A 23733-nucleotide genomic window follows, 5' to 3' on the forward strand; every position below is an offset into this window, starting at 1 on the left:
TCGAACCTGGGTATCCCCCATTGCTGGCAGATTCTTTAGAATCTGAGCCACCAGGGAAGCCCACATTTCTGTTAAGTAAATATTAATATATAGGAATGAAATTGCTGGGTCTGGAGGGAGAGTTCTAACAAGACGATGACCATGCTAGCACCCTGATCTCAAACTTCCAGTCAACAGAACTGTGAGAAAAGAAATTCCTGTTGTTTAAGCCACCTATTTTTGTTGCATTTCATTATAGCAGCCCAAGCCTATAGGGTTTGAATGTCATTTTAATAATTTAATTAGGTTCTAAAAGATAACTGAAAGTTAACTTTCAGAAGGATAACTTAGCCAACTATTTCAAAGCATTTGTTTACTTATTTCCATGGAAAAAGCATTTCATTTCTGTCTTCATCCAAGAGACAAATTCTTCAAAGGTATGTTTACGTAAGTCCAAATCCATAGTTCCAATACCCAGCATTGGCAATAATGGTGGGTGATGTAGGCTAGAGCTCCAGCAAATGAATGATTCTATACATAAAAACTGAAAATGATGACTAAACACACTTATGACTCAAATACTAGAGGGAGATTTCAAAACAATACTGATAGTATAATGTTTATATAATAGGTCTAATTACCTATCTGTAGATCCATATGCTCATACCTATAAATAGGAAAAGAAAAGGCCTAAAGGGGAAACAGAGTCTCATATATGTCAATAGGACTGGAAATTGGTTAACCCTTTGCAGAAGGCAATTTGACCAACAGCTTTCAAATTTTAAATGCATGTGTTCTTTGACCCAGCAACTCTAATCCAAGGATTATTCTTACATATGTATTAATACATGAACCCAATCACAAATGTACAAAGATGTCAACTGTAGCTTTGCTAGCAATATTTTTAAAAAATGAACAAGTATTCCTTTTTTTAAATTGTTTTAATTTTTTATGCATTGCTTTTTAATTAGAAAACAGAATAAATACCATTTTTAATGAAATGAATAAACCCAACAGCTTCCCCTTCAAAAGCCTAGAAATTAGACATACTCTGGGAAAGCATCTACCTTTGGAACTGGCTAGTTACCTTTAATAATTTATAATGACACTTTACTTATAATAAGCTATTTAAAATATGTGATCATTCAGAGATGGTATGTGATTCTTAGGTTATGAAAACTGATATAACTTCTCTCAGTTTTCTACCTCACAATAGTAAAGTAAATCTAATCTTAAATTAGTAGCCTTTTTAAGCAGTTATTCAAATTAAAGAGTATTCATTTTCAAATGAGTATTACATTATGCTGATGGTATAAACTGTACACTTTTCCTTAATTTACTAATATTTATTAAGTAATGAGTCTTAATCCCAATACCAATAATAATCCCAACACTATTATTATTATTGAATAATAATATATGAATAGACTATTTGAATTATATGAATAGACTATTTTTATGAATTATATGAATACATGAATAGACTTTTTTTCCTAGAGATATACATATAGTTATTAATTAGATAACCCCATTACATTATGAAATCACCTGTGGAGAAGTGTGTTAAGAATTAGAAAATAAAGAGCTTATTACTGCAGCACTTACTTGCTTCACCTCAGGGTTTGGAGCTCAGTCAGAAACACCCATGAGATTTTCTGACTTCTGAGTTAGGCAACTCCAGCTCCAAAAGTTAATGTTAGGCTCCAACTTTTCCTTGGAGCCCATGTGAGCGAAGTTTGTCAGGTGATGGGTTTGCCGGTCTAGCTCTCAGCAGAGTTCCAGTCTGCATGTAGAGAAGCATAGGGTGCTTTGAACAGAATTTCCTAACAAGGAAATTGCTGCACATTCTGCCATGTGGTTATTTGAAGGATAAAGCAATGACATCCTCCAAAGTGGCATCTCCTTCTTTTCCCCCTTTTTTACTTAGAAATTGCCTTTAGTGCTGGTAAGAGTGGATTTCCCAAAGATAGAAAGCAATCTAAAGTGACAAATAATTGGAAATTTTGAAATTTTCCTTTCTGTGGTCAGTAATCCCAACAGCTTTCTTCCCATTGGGGAGCCACTCATAACTCCTGAGTATTCATTCATTCACTGGAATGTATCAGATCTGGAAATCCCCAACTGCCATTCCTGTCAGGGATCCATTTCTTCACCATACCAACTCTTCTTAACCACAGAAGTCTGGGTTTAGAAGTGGGCAAGTTTTCTATTTCTTTCACACTTTAGGAGCAATAAGTCAAATACTTTGAAGAATGACTATCGTCAGAAGATGACGAAGGCGTGGATGGCTTTTAGTATTACCTAATGAGATGTTCTTAACTCTTCAGCAGTAGCAGTATTGTACTTAAAAACATTTCCTTCCCATAAAATTTTAAACTAAAATTAGCTGGCTTACATTAGCAATTATCTAAACTTCTGTCTCTACATCCAACTCTACTCAACCTGTAAGGTTAACCATATCTGTCTACTTGCTGGAAAAAGAGTGAGAGAGAAAGAAGAAATGGCCAATTAATTACCAAGTGACTGAGAGCTACTATTTGTGTTTGGGTTCAATTCTCTTTCATCTTTCAGGTATAAAATCCATCCTATTTCATCCCCAGAGAATAGGAAGCAGGCTTTTTGCTGAGTTCTTTGGCAGGATTGAGGAGGTACCTTGTATTGCTGGATTAGCTGAGGGGGTTCCACATGGGCAAACAAGCAGCACAGTTTAAATGACAGGGACTGAAAGAAATAGAGGAAGAAGGGTGAGAGGAGGCTGCTGGGCAGTCGTGGGCTGGATGTTGGCTGTTTTTCCTTGTTAGATTCTGGCAATCAGTGAGGCTGAATCCCTGCTCACTAACACTATGTAGTCTTTTACAGTTTACCAAGAGCTTCTATATATAATAACTCATCTGGCTTTCTTGATACTCCTGTGTTTTACAAATGGCCAGTATACATAGTAAATACTATTTTATATCATATTCCATTAAACTTCCAGGCTTTAGGTTGAACTACTGGGATTCAAATATTAATTCACTCAGTTTCTGGCTGTGTGACTTTAAGTCATGTGAAGTGAAATATTATGCCAGCCACAGTAGGACAAATACTGCATGATTAGTTGTGTGAGGTACTGAAAATAGTCAATTTCATAGAATCATAGAGTCAACTGGTGGTTCCCAGAGGCCAAGGAGAGGTGGAAATGGGAAGATGCTAATCAGTGGGTATAAAGTTTCGGTTAAACAAGATGAATAAATCCTAGAGATCTGCTATACAACATTTTATCTAAGGTAACAAACTGTATCATAAAATTAAAACTTTAAGAGGGTGGATCTCATGCTAAATGTTCTTACCACAATAAAATAAACTTTGAGAAAGATGTAAATGTAAAACATAAGACTGTTAAAGCAAATATGAGTGAATATATCATCTTAGGGAGGGAAAGAACTTCCTAGGCATGATAGCAAAGACTGAAACCATACAAACATTACGAGTAAAAACTAACATCTATTGCGGTCTTTCTATGTGCTGGCCATGTACTGAGGCCTTGAATTACCTTATTTAATCCTCAAATCAATCCTGTGAAGTATGTATGATTGTTATCACCCTTTTAAAACAAAGCACAGGAAAGTGAATACTGTCGACTGTCTTGTCAGAATCCATTCTCCCCTTCATTTCTAAGTGAATTCCAATTTTGTTCAGGTATGTATCACTTCCTCATGCACAACTTGTGACCCCAGAGGTAAAATAATTAGTATAAGCCAATCAGTGATTGGTTCAGGAATGAGTACATGATTGACTGATATTTGCTATATCTTCAAGTTAACTGATTCTTCTGCCATCTCTATTCTGCTGTTAATATTTCCAGTAAATTTTTATTTAAGATATTACATTTTTTAGTTCTAGCAGTTCCATTTTGTTTTATAATTTCTATTTTTTATTGAGATTTTCTATTTGTTCTTCTATAATGAGCATATTTTTATCTATCTCTATTTGTTGTTATAATAGTTATAATAGCTACTTTAAAATATGTATTTTCCAAATCTAATATCTGAGTTATTTGAAGGTTAGTCTCCATTAATTCTCTTTTTTTCTTGCGAATGGAATAAAGGTTTCCTATGTGGCTAAAAATTTTGGATTTTAGGGACTTCCCTGGTGGTCCAATGAGTAACACTCAGTGCTCCCAATGCAGGGGGCCTGGGTTCAATTCCTGGTCAGGGAACTAGATTCCACACGCCCCAACTAACAGTTCGCCACAATGAAGACTGAAGATCCTACATGCTGCAACAAAGACTCAGTGCAGTCAAACAAATTAATCTTTTTTTAATTTGGATTTTATATGGACATTAAGAACACTGTAGAGTTTCTTGATTCAGCTATATTCCTCTGAATTTTATTGATTTATTTTCTCAATTAACTTAGCTGGGTGAAAGTCACTCAGTCATGCCTGACTCTTTGCAACCCCATGGACTATACAGTCCATGGAATTCTCCAGGCCAGAATACTGCAGTGGCTAGCCTTTCCCTTCTCCAGGGGATCTTCCCAACCCAGGGATCAAACCCAGGTCTCTCATATTGCAGGCAGATTCTTTACCAGCTGAGCCACAAGGGAAGCCCAAGAATACTGGAGTGGGTAGCCTATCCCTTCTCCAGGGGATCTTCCTGACCCAGGAATTGAACCAGGGTCTCCTGCATTGCAGGTGGATTCTTTAGCAACTGAGCTATCAGGGAAGCCCTTAACTTAGATGAACTTCATGTCAAATCTGCCTCTCCTTCAGTGAACTGTAGCTAAAGTCTGTATTCAGTACTTCTAGCTTCAGCTTCTCGCAACACCTACCATCTTACTTGGGTTTCTCTTACCTTGGATGTGGGGAAACAGAATGGGAAAGACTAGAGATTTCTTCAAGAAAATTAGAGATACCAAGGGAACATTTCATGCAAAGATAGGCTCGATAAAGGACAGAAATGGTATGGACCTAACAGAAGCAGAAGATATTAAGAAGACATGGCAAGAATACACAGAAGAACTATACAAAAAAGATCTCCACAACCCAGATAATCATGATGGTGTAATCACTCACCTAGAGCCAGACATCCTGGAATGTGAAGTCAAGTAGGCCTTCGAAAGCATCACTATGAACAAAGCTAGTGGAGGTGATGGAATTCCAGTTGAGCTATTTCAAATCCTCAAAGGTGATGCTGTGAAAGTGCTGCACTCGATATGCCAGCAAATTTGGAAAACTCAGCAGTGGCCACAGGACTGGAAAAGGTCAGTTTTCATTCCAATCACAAAGAAAAGCAATGCCAAAGAATGCTCAAACTACCACACAATTGCACTCATCTCACAAGCTAGTAAAGTAATGCTCAAAATTCTCCAAGCCAGGCTTCAGCAATACGTGAACCATGAACTTCCAGATGTTCAAGCTGGTTTTAGAAAAGGCAGAAGAACCAGAGATCAAATTGTCAACATCCGATGGATCATCAAAAAAGCAAGACAGTTCCAGAAAAACATCTATTTCTGCTTTATTGACTATGCCAAAGCCTTTGACTGTGTGGATCACAATAAACTGTGGAAAATTCTGAAAGAGATGGGAATACCAGACCACCTGACCTGCCTCTTGAGAAACCTGTATGCAGGTGAGGAAGCAACAGACTGGTTCCAAATAGGAAAAGGAGTACGTCAAGGCTGTATATTGTCACCCTGCTTATTTAACTTATATGCAGAGTACATCATGAGAAACGCTGGGCTAGATGAAGCACAAGATGGAATCAAGATTGCTGGGAGAAATATCAATACCGTCAGGTATGCAGATGACACCACCCTTATGGCAGAAAGTGAAGAGGAACTAAAAAGCCTCTTGATGAAAGTGAAAGAGGAGAGTGAATAAGTTGGCTTAAAGCTCAACATTCAGAAAACTAATATCATGGCATCTGGGCCCATCACTTCATGGCAAATAGATGGGGAAACAGTGGAAACAGTGTCAGACTTTATTTTTGGGGGCTCCAAAATCAGTGCAGATGGTGACTGCAGCCATGAAATTAAAAGATGCTTACTCCTTGGAAGGAAAGTTATGACCAACCTTGATAGCATATTAAAAAGCAGAGACATTACTTTGCCAACAAAGGTCCATCTAGTCAAGGCTATGGTTTATCCAGTAGTCATGTATGGATGTCAGAGTTGGACGGTGAAGAAAGCTGAGCGCCGCAGAATCGATGCTTTTGAACTGTGGTGTTGGAGAAGACTCTTCAGAGTCCATTGGACTGCAAGGAGATCCAACCAGTCTATCCTAAAGGAGATCAGTCCTGGGTGTTCATTGGAAGGACTGATGTTGAAGCTGAAACTCCAATACTTTGGCCACCTCTTGCAGAGACCTGATTCATTTGAAAAGACCCTGATGCTGGGAAGGATTGGAGGCAGGAGGAGAAGGGGACGACAGAGGATGAGATGGCTGGATACCATCACCGAATCGATGGACATGAGTTTGGGTAAACTCCGGGAGTTGGTGACGGACAGGGAGGCCTGGCGTGTTGTGGTTCATCGGGTCGCAAAGAGTCAGACACGACTGAGCGACTGAACTGAACTGAACTGAGCTTCAGCTTATCTGTCTGGAATCTACCTCCAGTGAAGATAGTTGGTTGGATACATATGTTTAAATCTCAGGAGTTAAGATTTGGAGTGGGAACTGTAGCTAAAGTCTGTATTCAGTACTTCTGGCTTCAGCTTATCTGTTTGGAATCTACCTCAAGTGAAGATAGTTGGTTGGATATGTATATTCAGATTTCAGGAGTAAGATTTGGAGTGGAGATGAAATATTGAGAGGACTAAGCATTTAGATGACAGATGAAGACATTGGAGTAGATAAAATCACTCAAGCATATAGTGAGAAGAAAGGGGGGGTGTAATGGTTTGTTTCACATCAACAATCAATTCTCTAGCTCTTCAGACACCACCTGGGTGTCCAATGATTCAATTCAATGCTGACACTAAATACCTAGAGTTAACAGCATAATGGCTCAATCTGCCCCCACTTCAGACACCAATCAGAGTCCCAGGCCTCCCCTACTTCTGACCAACTTGCTATAAATTGGTGATTCCCACAGAACTCCTTCTTAGGTTTGATAATTTACTACAAAGCCTCGCTCACAGAACTCAGGAAAGCACCTCATTTACTATTACTAGTTTATTGTAAAGAATACTACAGAGGATACAAACAGACAGCCAGATGAAAAGATAAATAGGTCGAGGTCCAGAAGAGCTTCTAGTACAGGAGTTTCCGTCTTCAGGGACCTGATGTGTGCCACCCTTCTGGCACATGGATGTGTTCACCAATCTGGAATTGCTCCAAATCCCATAGTTGGGGGGCTTTTATAGAAGTTTCATTAAATAGGCACAATCGATTTGATCACCATTGGCCACTGGTGATTAACTCGACCGCTTTCCTCTCCTCTTCTGGACGGTCAGAGAAAGGTGAGGAGAGGCTGAAAGTTCCAACCCTCTAAACATGCTTTGGTCTTTCTGGCAACAAATTTCCATTCTGAAGCTATCTAGAGGTCCCCAGCCACCAGTCATCACATTAGCATGCAAAGACACTCTTCCCTCTGTAGAAGTTTTTGTGCCAGGAACCAAAGACAAAAACCAAATAAATATTTATTATACAACCCATGTATATGACATGACATATGACATATATGACAACCCATGTTCATGAACTGCAAAATGCAGTTATCATTAAGGCATCAGCCCTCCCCAAACTAGTCAAGAGATTCAATGCAATCACAATCAAATTCCTACCAGGCTTATTTTTGTAGAAATTGTCTATCTAATTTCAAAATATATATACAAATGAAAAACATTCTAGAAAAGCCAAGATAATCTTGAAGGGAAACAAAAAGCAAAACAAAGTTGGAGAAGTTCAACTACCAAATTTCAAACTTACTTAAAAAGCAACAGAAATACATTCTACCCGCTAATCTCCTTTACACGCAATTGAGACCTATATACCTGTTCCCCATATACTAAGGTGTCTTTTATGCAGTGAAAGGACAGCAAATAGATATGTGCTAAACGCAAAGCCTTCCCAAAGATACAAACTGACTATACACCTTAGTGTCATCATTTGGTCATGCTGTCCACAGTAGAGACACAGCCAAAGCAATAAGAAAGCTCTTGATCTCAGAAGAAAATGATTGGCCTACCATAGACTGACTTTCGACTCTGTTTACCTTAATCCAATATTTCCCCAAATGTATTATTTTTACAACCGTGCATCACAGGGAGGGAAGAAGGAAGGGAGGAAAGAGGGAAGACAGGTAAAATTTAACCAAATAAATTTGAGGATTGCTGATTTCAACAAACTTTGATTTTATTTGTTGCAAGACTTCCCAGAACCTTTAATATGCTAATGTGTATGACAAGACTACAAGATACCAGACACTGGAATTTTATGTTTGAAACCTTTTTTAAAATTAACTAGTGTTCAGTGGAACAACATACTTTTGAGAAATGCTATCTTAGGCCAACTCAGAAAAGCTACAAATATAATTATTTTTCTCTGACAAGAGAAAAGAACCATACTTCAAGCTTATTAGGGGAGCCCTTATATTTCATTTTCTTGGGCTCCAAAATCACTGCAGATGGTGACTGCAGCCATGAAATTAAGACACTTGCTCCTTGGAAGAAAAGTTATGACCAACCTAGATGGCATATTAAAACGCAGAGACATTACTTTGACAACAAAGCTCCGTCTAGTCAAAGCTATGGTTTTTCCATATGGCTGTGAGAGTTGGACTATAAAGAAAACTGAGCGCCGAATAATTGATGCTTCTGAACTGTGGTGTTAGAGAAGACTCTTGAGAGTCCCTTGGACTGCAAGGAGATCACACCAGTCAATCCTAAAGGAGATCAGTCCTGAATATTCATTGGGAGGACTGATGTTAAAGCTGAAACTCCAATACTTTAACCATCTGATGCAAAGAAAGGACTCACTGGGAAAAACCCTGATACTGGAAAAGATTGAAGGCAGGAGGAGAAGGGGATGACATGACATGGTTGGATGGCATCACTGACTCAATGGACATAAGTATGAGCAAGCTCCAGGATTTGGTGATGGACAGGGAAGCCTGGCATGCTGCAGTCCGTGGGGCTGCAAAGAGTCAGACACAACTGAGCAACTGAGCTATATTTTAAGGGATATGAAGCATCTACTTTGGAACAAAAGAAGGATTAGGAGGTTGAAAATGTGCTCTTTTATAAACAGCTATTTGACCTTAGGTTAACTATCATTTTATTTTTTTTTTCACTTTAAAAATTTAACTTTAATAGAATTAACCACAAAGAAGAAAAAATATTCATAGATTTGATTACTGTAACTTTTTAAATTGTGAGCAAACTAAGTCCAGATATTTAGAAGAAAGTTAACTAAGTTATACTGACAAGTAATTAACTATCATTTTAATCCTTTCTAATCCAATTTCTCTCCTATAGCTATAAAAGCAGAAATCCCCTGGTAACAGAGTTCTCTGCAGTAGCCAAATATAAATGCATTTGAGTAACACAGAATTAAAGAGGATACAAATGTCAGGATGGAAAACCCCAGATTGTCCAGTTAGAAATTACCTCCAATTTATCCCCGTTTTTGTTTTCTGAGTAGTGACCACAGTTTGATGTTAGGCTTGGTTCCAGTGTCCCCACAGGCAGAGCGATTTCAAAGGTGCACATTGCTGGGCAAGGCCGTCATGAATGTCAGTGATGAAGGGTCCACTGATGGCTGTGTTTATTCACATGTTCCTTCCCCACCCAGGCCTATGGGAACAGTTGAGTGGAGAGAGGCAGGGAGGGATCTTTAAAGAACACGAAGTTATTAAAATGCAGAATAATCCAAATGATTAACTCCGTGGGGGGAGTGGGGGGGATGTAGTCTGAAAAAAGACTGAAGAGTTTTGGTGAGAATACGTGCTCCAAAACATCTTTCACCATTTTTTTTTTCATTTTTATCTTGTTACAGTGAATTCCACTATTGAGAGATTGATTTACTGTAAGTTGACTTTAGAATATTGGAAATACCTTTAGGAGGGTTAAAGAACCATTAAACATTCGTCTGGAATGTGAATTTCCTCTATCAGGCCACTTTCCTCTTAATACCTGAAATTACTTGCACTCGGGGAATAGGACTGTGATTGGCATTAAGAGGACCCAGGTGGCGAGGGGGTTACTGTACTTGGGGGAGGGCCTGGTGGAGAACAGGCACAGAGAAAGCATTCATAAAAGGCAGAGAAGTGAAAAAGTGGAAGTATGAAAATGGAAGATGTTAATGATAACTTATTGAATTCCAAATGACTCCTAAGGCCTATCCTTCTTCCATTTCTTCTTTTTCCTTCCTTCGCTGTTTGCTCTCCTGCTCAAAGGAACCAGGAAAGCTGACTACTGTTAAACTATATCATGGGTGAATTTGTTTTTTATACGCTAGTAGACTATAAGCTAAAAACCACCTATTATTGTGATGGCCAAGCATCTTCCAAATTCCACAGGGCGTCCTTACAAGAGAAATTGTTTGGGATATAACTTGTTCATGACTTGGAAGTTTCCAATAACATCTAGTCAATAAATATTTACTGGGTACCTCCTATGAGCAGGCATTGCTAGGTTCTGAAGTTACAGTGGAGACTGAGAGACCGCATCTCTGTTTTCACAAAGCTTAATCATCATGTTTATATTTCAAAGGTCATTCATGTGCAGAAAGTGGGTTGGAGGAAAACAACATTGGAGCCAGAAGATCATCTTGAAAGCAATTTCAGAAATGTAAGGAAGGAGGAGGTCTGTAATCTTCACTGAACATTTCTGAGTGGAAGGGCATTAGAAAGATTTTTGTTGTTGTTGTTTTGTATTTTCAGCAGAACTTGTATTTTGATTAGTGGAATAATGGGTACTCTTTGCCTCTGTGTAGGTTTATAATTGGTTTGGTTTTAACATTCTACAGCAACATCTGCTAATCCTAGGCTGAGGAATGGACAGAGAGAGTCCTCAGCAGAACATTCAGATGCTGGCAGTTGAAAGTTCTATCCTGCATTGAAGTGATAAGGGTAAGATGGTATGGCTAGGGCACACATATCTACTGTCCTCTATTGGGGCAAGCAGTGACTTTGAGATTCCCCCTACAAGTTCTGGGAAGATCACGGAACCAAGGACATTTTCTTAGCCTTGTCCACTTAGACACCTCTCTCAGCCATTTCCAACCAACTGTCTGGGTGTATACCACATGCTCTGGTGACCCACATTTTGAGAAACACATCTCCAGTCCTTTGCATAGAATTGGTTGAAATAAACAAACCATAAACATTGATTTAAATGGTATACATACAGTTTGTTTATGGAACAAGTTTGTTTTCATATTCCCTATCATGTCTGTCTTCATTTCACACTTTAAAAAGTCTGGCTTCTCAGACTCAGAGATTAGTGAACAAATCAGTGGGTACCAGTAGGGAGGGGGAAGATGGGAGTGGAAAAATAGAAACAGGGGAGTAAGAGACAATAACTATTAGGTAAAAATAAGCTACAAAAGGGACTTCCCTGGCAGTCCAGTGGTTAAGACTCCACACTTCCACTGTAGGGGGCATAGGTTCGATTCCTGGTCAAGGAACTGAGATCCCACATCCCACATTCCATGTGGTATGGACAAAAATAATTTTTTTAATTAATTAACTAAGCTACAAGGATATACTGTACAAGCGGGGAATATACTGAATATTTTATAATAACCATAAATGGGATATAACCTTTAAAACTGTGAATCACTATATTATATACCTGTAATTTATATAATATTGTACACAAACTATATTTCAATTAAAAAAAGAAATATGGCTTCCTTTAGTGCATTATCATTTAGCCATCCTTCCTCTAGGTTCTAACACTTCAGAATATCAGAGATACTTTGATTCATTTATAAAATATTCCTGAACACCTACCTTGTGTAAAACTCTTCCTTGAGTGCTGTGGGGGCCACAAAGATGACCAGGAAGAATGCTGGCACTTCCTTCATACAGTATTTCTTTTAACCTATTCTGACTTTATTGAAATTTCTTTAATCTTCTGTTATTAATTCCCTAGTTCTACCCTCTCTAGCTCCCTACTGCCTCTGAAACATAAACTTCCAGACTATGATAGACTGTTATACTAATAGCCTCTGAAGAATCACCCATTACTAGGCTAGCCCCCTACCACACTGAATCTGAGTTTGACCACGTGATTTAGTTTTAGCCAGTGAACATTATTGAACACAATGCAAACACAGACTTGATAAGTGCTTGTGCATTTCAATATAGCCTTTTGGAATACTGCCACTGCCACGTAGGGAAGCCTGGTCCAGACTCCTTGAGGACGAAAGCTCCTGGAGAGAGAAGCCCAGCTGAGCCCAGCATCTAGTGGTCCTCCCAGGAGAATGTTGCCATAAGAGAGCCCAGGCAACATCAACAGAAGAACCTCCCAGCCTTTCCACAAAATCATAAAAAATAACTACTGTTTAAGTCAAAGATTTGGTTGTTTTGTTATGCAGCGATTGGAAACATATGCCTTATTTTTAAGGCCGTTCTCTGACTCTGTCATGGAAGAATTCCATTTCAGTCCTAAAGGTCTCCAGCCAACTTTTTAAGCTGCTACACTAAGGTCTATTCTGCAAGAAAGAAGAGCCTGGGCTCTGGCATCAAGTGCTTCTTGGCTATGGGGCTTTGGACAATTTACTTAACCTTTCTAAGCATCAGTTTTTCTGCATTAGAGCAGTGTTTCTTAAAATGTGGTTTACTTGCATCAGAAATACTAGGCACTTTTATTAAAAAAAAAAAAAAAAAAAGAGTCTTGGGACTTCCCTGGTGGTCCAGTGGCAAAGACTCTGTGTTCCCACTGCAGCGGGCCCAGGTTCGATCCCTGGTCAGGCAACTATTAATAGACCGCACATGCCCCAACTAAGACCTGGCACAGTCAAATAGAGAAAATAAATAATTACTCTTTTAAAAATAGTCTTTAGTATCTATTTTAATAATATTGGAACAATGGCTATTAAAACAGCTGCAACAATTGTTTATAACTGACTAGAAGCAATGTCAACATATATTAACTGGTGAAAGCCTATGATATATTCATATAATGGAATACTCCTCAGCACTAAAAAGGACAGAACTACTGATACATTAACATGATTGAATCTCTCAAATATAATTTTGAGCAAAAAAGGCCAGACACAGAAGAATATATATTGCACAGTTCTATTAATACCTATTTTAAGTCTCAGAACAGGTAATACTGATTTGTGATTATCAGATGAAATAAACTAATGAAATCAGAGTAGTGACCACCTCTGACTGGGAGATAGAAAGGACTGAATGAAAAGATGAACAAGGGGACAGGATGTCATGATGGAAATCTGTATCTTGATTTGGGTGTAGGTAACAAAAATTCAGGCATCTGTCAAAATATTAAACTGTACACTTAAAACCTTTGCATTTTCATATGAAAATTAGACCTCAATTTAAAAAATGGATTGCAGAAATCATGCTGATTTGGGACTGCTTTATGGGCTGAATGGGCTTCCCTGGTGGCTTCAACAGTAAAGAATCTGCCTGCAATGCAGGAGACCTGGGTTCAATCTCTGAGTCGGGAGGATCCCCTGGAGAAGAGAATGGCAGCCCACTCCAGTACTCTTGCCTGGAGAATTCCATGGACAGAGGAGCCTAGCTGGCTACCGTCCATGGGGTCGAAAAGAGATGGACACAACTGAGAGACTTTCACTTTCACTATGGGCTGAATATTTAAATGGCTTTCTCAAACTTATTTCATCTCTTCTATGGAGAAGTTGGAAAGCTGAGAATATATTTCCCTGGTATCCTCAAAGTTAGGCTTCTGGGTGTGAATTGGTTCTGTCAGTTAGGTGTATCCATGAGAGATTTGGGAAGTGGAAAGATGCTGGAGTCCTGCTCCAGTGGGTCCAGGAGTACTCAAGGGATGAATGGTGTCGGCGAGAGGAAAGAAAGACACAGAGTCCTTTGAAGGTTCAAAGACGATCTCTCTTTATTGCTCTAAGTTTCTACTTATATAGCACATGTTTTGGGTCAGTAACCTTTGCATTGATTCTTGTAATCTTTTCCTATTCAGATGAATTATCTCCTGATTCAAAGATGTACTAAAGGTTCTTTCCTGGTCCTTTGTTACATTTCGGTTACATTTTTACCCCGAAACCTATTCTCATCCTACTAAAAACATGATCTATGATGTCATAAATCATATTGTTCTATCTACTTATTTTGTACAGTCTGCTACTTCAGCAAATACAGCGTCTTGCTTCAGGGAATAAGCACTAGAGCGGGATCTAAGGTCAAGAGTCTCTCATAGCACAGACATTGTCTGTGGTGGTCTGTTTACCATCTACCCATATACCACAGGACTATTTTTGGCAAGAACAAATCTTTTACAGTCTACCCTGAAACAACCTACAATATGACTCACATATTTCCTTTTGTCTGCACTCAGATTCTGGGGGGCACAAATATCTTTAGCATCCCAATCTTTATGAGAAAAGGCAATTGGCTTAGTTTCTGTAATTTTCCTTAATACATGATCCAAGTTTTTCAGTCATCGATAATAATCTCCTCATGAAGCCAGGTCACAATAGGCTTAGGGCTTGTTTTCCAAATGAACATGGCCTTATTCCCCGGCTGAGTGTTAGGGACTCATCAGCCAGGGGCCTCAATAGGTTTAGTCATTTTGGGAATATTTCTTTGGGACAGAGGATCATCTTTCTTTTCCCTGAACTCTCGTGAACTCACTACAGAAGCCCCTTTAAATCCTGCCAACAAAGAAAGAAACACAGCTAGCCACAACAAAAGCATAGAAACAGAAAGGAGTGAAGGTTCCGATCCTGGAGAGAAACCGCTGTGCAGTTTCTTCTTGAGTGGGGCCATGACTTTGTCCTCTGGCAGCGGTTCCAGAATGGCTCCCAACAGAAAGAAGGTAATTCCATTTTGTCATCTTTCCACAGAGCTTCAGGCCAATAAGTGGGCTCCAACAAATGCTGGCAGGGGCCAGACTCCACACTCCATTGTGGCTGGTGGAGGGGAGCAGTGTTAGGGACAACAGTGACAGCCTAATAAACAACAGGGGCAGACTGAAAGGTCAGCAGGCCTCTAGATCTCAGCTACAGTGGAATGGCCTTGAGACCAAAAGCCAAGCTGGCTTCATCATCTCCAGCCCTTTCAGTGATTTTGTAAGGTCTTCATTCCTTATCCTAAATCTCCTTCTGCTTGATATACCTGGAGGAGTGTTTGCTTCCTGCACTTGAGACAGGCTAGGGCCTGGGACTCTTTGTTGCAGTGCTGCAATGCTTGTACCGGGACAAACCTTCCTCAGCAACAAAATTCAAAGCAACTACATGGGACTGAAAATACCTGCATGCAGTTGGGGCAAATTCTGGACAAAAGATACAAAGAGACTAAAAAAACCAACTGCCACTTTTGAAGAGCTGGAAGAGCTGGAAAAGCAGGATACTGAGGATGCCCCCTATACACATTACCTAAGGGGTGGGCAAACCACCTAAGCCACCTCTCTGGCCTAACCTCTGGACACATCTCTACCTTCAACCCAAACAAGGAATAAGCTCCAAGCTTGCCCCCACTCAGCAAGAGAGTAAACAAGGGAACCTGTTTGTTCTTATTTTCCCTGCCACAGTAGGGGCCCCAATAAAGCCTGGCCTGAATTTCTTGTTTGGCCTCTGATCCTTCTATTAAAGTGGCCAAGAATCCTGATCAGTAACACACTAAACCCTACTACAGAGCCCTCCACAACCCAGACCTAATGGAGTAACGATGGAACCTAGTGATTCTATCACAGGAAGTGACTGAGGCTCACATGAAATCTTATAGTTTAAAAGAAGGCATGTGACAGAGTAGATGCTCAGAAAGTCAAGTAGCAACTAATTATTGGGGTTACTAAGTTAAATTATTGAGATTGTTTAAGTGAGTGAAAGTCGCTCATTCGTGTCCAACTCTTTGCAACCCCATGGAGTGTATAGTCCATGGAATTCTCCAGGCCAGAGTACTGGAGTGGGTAGCCTTTCCCTTCTCCAGGGGATCTTCCCAATACAGGGATCAAACCCAGGTCTCCTTACTGGACAAGAAAAACTGTAAGAATAAATGAAAGCCTAAGTGTGTGGTGTGAACACATACTTCTTTTTGAAACAAGTCAACCAAACTCATTCTTTCCTGTCTAAATTGTCATGACTTGAGCTACTGCCATCAGGTGAAGCCAAATGTGCTGCCTTAGCCATTGCTCTTTGGACCAGAGACTGGTGAAGGTGCCAAAGGGCACTAGACTAAGGCTGAGCAGAAGGGAAGTTGCCCTAGAGCAGTTTGGTTGGATCTCAGCCAACTCTGCCCAACAGCCTTCCCACACAGTCTCTCACATCAGCTCTCTGCCTAGTACAGTCCCATCTCCAAAGGGCTTTGAAGTCTCGCACCCATGCTTCAGATTAAGTTGTGTTCCTTACTCCCCTTGTGCTTTTTCCTTGGAACCACTTTCACAATTGCAATTGGATATTTTATAATTAATACTTCTCTCCCACAGTAGGTGTAAACGCAATGAGAGCTGAATTTGTATATATTGTTTATCACTCTATCTCCGGTGTCTAGTTCAGTGCCTGGCACATAAAAGGTGCTCAGGGAATTTTTATAAATGAGCAAACCAACTAATACAAGCTCATAACATCATTGCTGAGCATGGTGGCTCCTTGGAAAAGGATCAACCAGGGCACTCTTAGGTCTCTGTGGTGGCGCATTCAACTCAGAACTAATTTACCTATTTAACCTGCAGGTTGACAATGCTCAAGATAAAAAATTTAAAAAAATTAAGACCCTGGCACTTGTGATGGGCAGACAGGAGATTCTAGGGGTCCCAGGCCACTGGGATGAGAGATTAGATTCAAGTGCAGTTTTTGTCTTACCCCCAAAGTAAGAAAGACCAGAAACAAGTCCTACTGGTTCTCAAGCTTCCTCGTCCACCCTTGCAGGTATCCCATCTGGTACTTGTCACCCGCACCTCAGGTGGCTGCTGCTACAAGGACTGTGTGAGACACTGGGCCACCAAAGGGTCTGAAAAAAAATTAACCAGTTTCTGGTGGCACGCTTGGTAAAGAATCTGCCTGCAAGCGGGAGACCTGGGTTCTATCCCTGGGTTGAGAAGATCCCCTGGAGAAGGGAACAGCTACCTATCCCAGTACTCTGGCCTGGAGAATTCCAATTTGGGCTTAGTTTGTTATTACAAGTACCCATTTATCAAGAACAGATTCAGAAAAATCAAATAAACTCTAACTTTTGTGTGACTGGGAATTTCAAAAGATTTTCATTTACAAGGAAATAGCAGCACCCACATTTTCCACCCAAAGCAAAGTCAGTTCTTACGACAGCTTAGAGCATCCCAGAAAATTCCCTTGGCCCTTCTGAAGTTTTTTAGATAGTGGAGTCTCATCTCCAGTGAAAACACCGGTCAGTACCTTCCTGCAAATTCTATATACTCCAGCTCTGGAGCCAGAGTAACTAAGCAAGGCTCTTGCTTTCTGTGGGAGCTGCTTACACAAGACTCCCTTTTCTGAGCATGCTGAGTCTCTAGCCAGTCTCTAGATGGGTGCAAAGAAGAATGAGACCCAACGCTCTCTTCAAGAGACCAGTCACTTGACAGGATATTTACTGCTCTGGATTAATAGGTTCAGAGTCTATAGTACCAAATCCCTGTGAGGATTAGAAGAGAAAATGGACTTAGCCCAGAGCCTGGGAGATGACAGCTGCTCCAAAATGTTAGCCATTATCATCATTATTGAGGTTGGAAATTTTGGAACCTTATCTCTGAAATTATTTGTGATGTAACCTTCATCTCAGAAGCTTATTTCTAATCTCTTAGAATTCACAGGAATAATAAGCAAACTTTCCTTCTAAAGAAAAGGTGGCAGTAGAGGCTCACATTTTCTTGTTTTTCTCTTCCCACTCTTTATGGTTTTCCTGAAAAATATTCATCACATGACTGAGCAACTGAACAATTCATCACACACTACCACGGTGAGACATTATGCTGAACACAGGATATTACATAGTCTTGGTTCCTGCAGCACCTGTGACTCATGGGTAGGGAACCTATTGAACAAATTACACAAACTTTACTAACTAATAATTCAATGACAAAAGAAGGGCTTAATAGAAGCACTATGAAAACACAAAACAGGGTAGGAACTGAGCCATTTGACAGGTCAAGAGAATATCCTTGAGCAAGTCATGGTTAAGCAGAATTTTGAAACATGGGTAAGAATTAAGTAAATCAAGACTTAGGGAGAGGTTAACGCACCACTGCAAGCAAAGGGAACAGTAGGAGCAAGGACTGTGAAGCAAGGCAAGTTTACTGTTTGCCAGTGCTTGTCTGCATCTTTGGTTTTATTTGTTGTTTTTACTTTTCTTTATGGACTAAAATCATGGTACTTATTAAGTCCAAACATGATGTTATAGAAGCAGTTGGGCCAGAAACTCTGGGCACTAGTCATTATCTAGGCAAGTTATTATCACTTCTATGTGTATATATGACATCTTAAATCTTTAACATTTGGGGGCTTCCATTTCTTCACCTGCAAAATGAAGGTCTTAGAATAAATGATTTTTAGGATGATTATAGGAACTTTGTACACTCTTAGGAGATTAATAGAGATGCTTTACCATCTGAGGCACCATGGAAGTCAACAGAAATATACTGGGTATTTACTAGACCTTCCTCTCTTGGGTATACTGTGTTTCTAGGGTATGACCTCCCTCAGCCCTCATGAGCATAATTGATTGGTTTGAGGGTGTGAACTTACTCAGTTGTGCCAAGCAGATTTTATCACTGGGGAATTTTAAACGAGGCTAGTTTCTGGAATGAAGGAGATAAAACCTGGGAAGTTGTAGGGAAACCACTTTCTTCCCACTGGGTAGACTAAGCAGAAAGGAGGATTTCAGAAAGAAAAGAACAAAACATCTTGGCCAAAAGAAGTTGTCTGGGCACTGGCCCTAAGGCCAGCTATATGGCTCTCCTTATATTATACAAGATACCTCTATATCCTTTAAATAAATTCCTTTTTTCTCATAAGCTAGGTTGAATTATACAGTGGATCGTAGCAGGTATTATGTTTGTCTAACAACGTGTTTCCCCACCCACTCTTTGTATTTCCAAGGGAATTCCTCCTCTAATTTACATGAGTAGGATAAATCATCATGAATACTCCCTTCAAGGGTGAGTACATGATAATAGGGTAGCCAATCAGGGCATTCTATCTGTATGGCACAATGATTGGTTAGTATGTGGGCATATGACCCAAGGAAGGCCAATCAATGTCTTCCCTGAGATTGATACAGGAAGTTGGAAAGTTCTTTCTACTTAGGTGGCTAAACTGAGATGAAGTGCATTAGGGACTCAGCCACCATTTTTACGTCTTTGTGAAGAAGCCCTGTCTGCAGAATGACACACTGAGCAGAGACAAGCAAAACCCAAGAGATGGCAGGAGAGCAAGACAGAAAGACCTCTGAAACACTGAACCTTAGATTCTATCCTGTCTAGAGCCAGATCCATTCCTAGATTTTCCAGTCATGTTAGTCAATTATTACTTTGTTTAAGCCAACTAGAACTGGATTTCCATCACTTGCAGTCAAACAGCCATGATTATGTAAGTTCACTTTTATTAACGTGCCTCCAAAATCCTAACTAAAGGAGCAATATAAGAAAAGACCAGGTTTTAGGAAGTCTTGCATTAAGACAACTGTTTGTAAAGAATTAGAAAGACCACTATTTTGGCAGGGGCTCCCAACCCCTAACTCATTCCAGTCCATTTTTGGTCTCCATGATGCTGTGAAAGTGCTGCACTCTATATGCCAGCAAATCTGGAAAACTCAGCAGTGGCCACAGGACTGGAAAAGGTCAGTTTTCATCCCAATCCCAAAGAAAGGAAATGTCAAAGAATGCTCAAACTACCACACAATTGCACTCATCTCACACGCTAGTAAAGTAATGCTCAAAATTCTCCAAGCCAGGCTTCAGCAATATGTGAACCGTGATCTTCCAGATGTTCAAGCTGGTTTTAGAAAAGGCAGAGGAACCAGAGATCAAATTGCCAACATTCGCTGGATCATCGAAAAAGCAAGAGAGTTCCAGAAAAATATCTACCTCTGCTTTATTGACTATGCCAAAGCCTTTGACTGTGTGGATCACAATAAACTGTGGAAAATTCTGAAAGAGATGGGAATACCAGACCATCTGATCTGCCTCTTGAGAAACCTGTATGCAGGTGAGGAAGCAACAGTTAGAACTGGACATGGAACAACAGACTGGTTCCAAATAGGAAAAGGAGTACGTCAAGGCTGGATCTTGTCACCCTGCTTATTTAACTTATATGCAGAGTACATCGTGAGAAACGCTGGGCTGGAAGAAACACAAGCTGGAATCAAGATTGCCGGGAGAAATATCAATAACCTCAGATATGCAGATGACACCACCCTTATGGAAGAAAGTGAAGGAGAACTAAAGAGCCTCTTGATGAAAGTGAAAGAGGAGAGTGAAAAAGTTGGCTTAAAGCTCAACGTTCAGAAAACTAAGATCATGGCATCTGGACCCATCACTTCATGGCAAATAGATGGGGAAACAGTGGAAACAGTGTCAGACTTTATTTGTTTGGGCTCCAAAATCACTGCTGATGGTGATTACGGCCATGAAATTAAAAGATGCTTACTCCTTGGAAGGAAGGTTATGACCAACCTAGATAGCATATTTAAAAGCAGAGACATTACTTTGCCAACAAAGGTCCATCTAGTCAAGGCTATGGTTTTTCCAGTAGTCATGTATGGATATGAGAGTTGGAATATAAAGAAAGCTGAGCACCGAAGAATTAATGCTTTTGAACTACGGTGTTGGAGAAGACTCTTGAGAGTCCCTTGGACTGCAAGGAGATCCAACCAGTCCATCCTAAAGGAGATCAGCCCTGGGTGTTCATTGGAAGGACTGATGTTGAAGCTGAAACTCTAATACTTTGGCCACCTGATGTGAAGAGTTGACTCATTGGAAAAGACCCTAATGCTGGGAAGGATTGGGGGCAGGAGGAGAAGGGGACGACAGAGGATGAGAGGGTTGGATGGAATCACCGACTCGATGGACATGGGTTTGGGTAAACTCTGGGAGTTGGTGATGGATAGGGAGGCCTGGCGTGCTGCAATTCATGGGGTCGCAAAGAGTCAGACACGACTTAGCGACTGAACTGATGGGTTGAACTGTGTCCTCCCCCACCACTACCCTCCTCCAAAAAAAGATACGTTGAAGTCCTATTCCAAAGTATCTCAGAATGTAACCTTATTTGAAATTACAGTCATAGAGGATATAAGTGGTTAAGATGTGGTTAAACTGCAGTAGGGTGTGCCCTGAATCCATTATGACTTGTGTCCTTATAAGATGGCCCTATGAAGACAGAAACCAAGAGAGAATATCATATGAAGATGGAGGATTAGAGTGATGCATTTACATGCTAAGGAATGCCTAGGGCCACCTAGTTAGCAGAGAGGCATGGAACAGATTCTCCCCTAAGAGCCATCAGAAGGAACCAAATCTGCCAATTTAGTCGGCAATGAGTTTCTGTTATTTTAAGCCACCTAATTTGTGGTACCTGATTGTGGCAGCTCTAGAAACTAACACAGTCCGCAAATAATGACATGCTATTTGGAAGACAGTTGCAGGTAAAAAAAAAAGGTGCTGCACTCACTGCCTTCCATCAATGTTCTAATTTTATGTAGGTCAGAATAACTTGCATGCGTGCTCAGCTGCAAAGTCGTGTCCAACTCTTTGTGACCCATGGACTACAGCCCCCTAGGCTCCTCTCTCCATGGGATTTTCTAGGAAAGAATACTGGAGAGTGGGTTGACATTTTCATCTACAGGGGATCTTCCTGACAAAGGGATTGAACTTGCATCTCCTGCAACGGCAGGCAGATTCTTTACCACTGAGCCACCTGGGATGTCTTATCATGGCAGAGGGGCTTGCATAACTCAATGAAGCTATGAGTCATGCCTTGCATGGCCAGTCAAGACAGATGAGTCATAGTGAAGAGTTTTGACAAAACATGGTCCACTGGAGGAGAGAACTGCAAACCACTCTAGTATTCTTTCCAAGAGAACCCCATGAACAGTATGAAAAGGCAAAAAGATACGACACCGGAAGATCAGCCCCCCTAGGTTGGAAGGTGTGCAGTATGCTACTGTGGAAGAGCAGAAGGCAATTACTAACAGCTCCAAAACGAATGAAGTGGCTGGGCCACAGTGGGAATAACACACAGCTGTGGATGTGTCTGATAGTGAAAGTAAAGTCCAATGATGTAAAGAATAACATTGTACAGGAACTTAGAATGTAAGGTCCATGAATCAAGGTAAATTGGACATGGCCAAGCAGGAGATGGTAAGAATGAACATCAATGTCTTAGGAATCAATGAACTAAAATGGACGAGAATGGGCGAATTTAATTCAGATGACTATTATATCTACTACTGTGGGCACTAGTCCCTTAGAAGAAATGGAGTAGCCCTCAAAGTCAACAAGAGAGTCTGAAATGCAGTACTTGGGTGCAACCTCAAAAATGACAGAATGACCTTAGTTCGTTTCCAAGACAAACAATTCAACATCACAGTAACCCAAGTCTATGCCTCAACCACTGCTGAAGAAGCTGAAATTGACCAAGTCTATGAAGATCTATAACACCTTATAGAACTCACACACACACACACACACACACACACACACACACACACACACACAAGATGTCCTTTTCATCATAGGGGATTGGAATGCAAAAGTAGAAAGTCAAGAGATACCTGGAATAACAGGCAAGTTTCACCTTGGAATATAGAATAAACCAGGGCAAAGGCTAACATTTTTGTCAAGAGAACACACTAGTCATAGCAAAACTCTTTTCCAACAACACAAGAGAAGACTCTACAATGGACTTGACCAGACAGTCAACACCAAAATCAGATTGATGATGTTCTTTTATATATAAATTCATTTTTTTAATTGAAGGATAATTATTTTATAGAATTTTGTTGTTCTCTGTCAAACCTCAACATGAATCAGCCATAGGTATACATATATCCCCTCCCTTTTGAACTTCCCTCCCATTTCCCTCCCCATCCCACCCCTGTAGATTGATACAGAGCCCCTGTTTGAGTTTCCTGAGTCATACAGAAAATTCCCATTGGCTCTCTATTTTACATATGGTAATGTAAGTTTCCATGTTACTGTTTCCATACATCTCACCCTCTCCTCCCCTCCCCCCATGTCCATAAGTCTATTTTCTATGTCTGTTTCTCCATTGCTGCCTTGTAAATAAATTCTTCAGTACCATTTTTCCAGATTCTGTATATATGTGTTAGAATACGGTATTTATCTTTCTGACTTACTTCACTTTGTACAATAGGTTCTAGGTTCATCCACCTCATTAGAACTGACTCAAAGTCATTCCTTTTATGGTTGAGTAATATTCCATTGTGTACATGTACAACTTCTTTATCCATCCATCTGTCAATGGACATTAGGTTACTTGCATGTTCTAGGTATGATTATGTTCTTTGCAGCCAAAGATGGAGAAGCTCTATACAGTCAGCCAGAATAAGACCTGGAGCTGACTGTGGCTCAGATCAAGAGCTCATTATTACAAAATTAAGGCTGAAATTGAAGAAAGTAGGGAAAATAACT

General features: G+C 40.2%; 1 protein-coding gene across 4 annotated transcripts in view; it reads right to left on the bottom strand.

Moving 5' to 3' along the window:
* The window catches only part of RCL1 (RNA terminal phosphate cyclase like 1), a 230895-nt gene that overhangs the window by 123950 nt on the left and 83212 nt on the right, over positions 1–23733 (bottom strand). The window contains exons 9-11 of one of the 4 annotated variants that reach the window (XR_014057021.1): positions 9571–9756; positions 2632–2700; positions 1585–1762 (exon numbers count right to left, since the gene is read on the bottom strand). The exons of the other annotated variants lie outside the window; for them this stretch is intronic. The gene's annotated coding sequence lies outside the window, so the exon portion shown is untranslated. The remainder of the gene's footprint in view (positions 1–1584; positions 1763–2631; positions 2701–9570; positions 9757–23733) is intronic. 4 annotated transcript variants of the gene reach the window in all.

Source organism: Giraffa tippelskirchi, chromosome 1 (assembly GCF_054371585.1).
Source record: "Giraffa tippelskirchi isolate mGirTip1 chromosome 1, T2T-mGirTip1v1.2.pri, whole genome shotgun sequence".
NCBI lineage: Eukaryota > Metazoa > Chordata > Mammalia > Artiodactyla > Giraffidae > Giraffa > Giraffa tippelskirchi.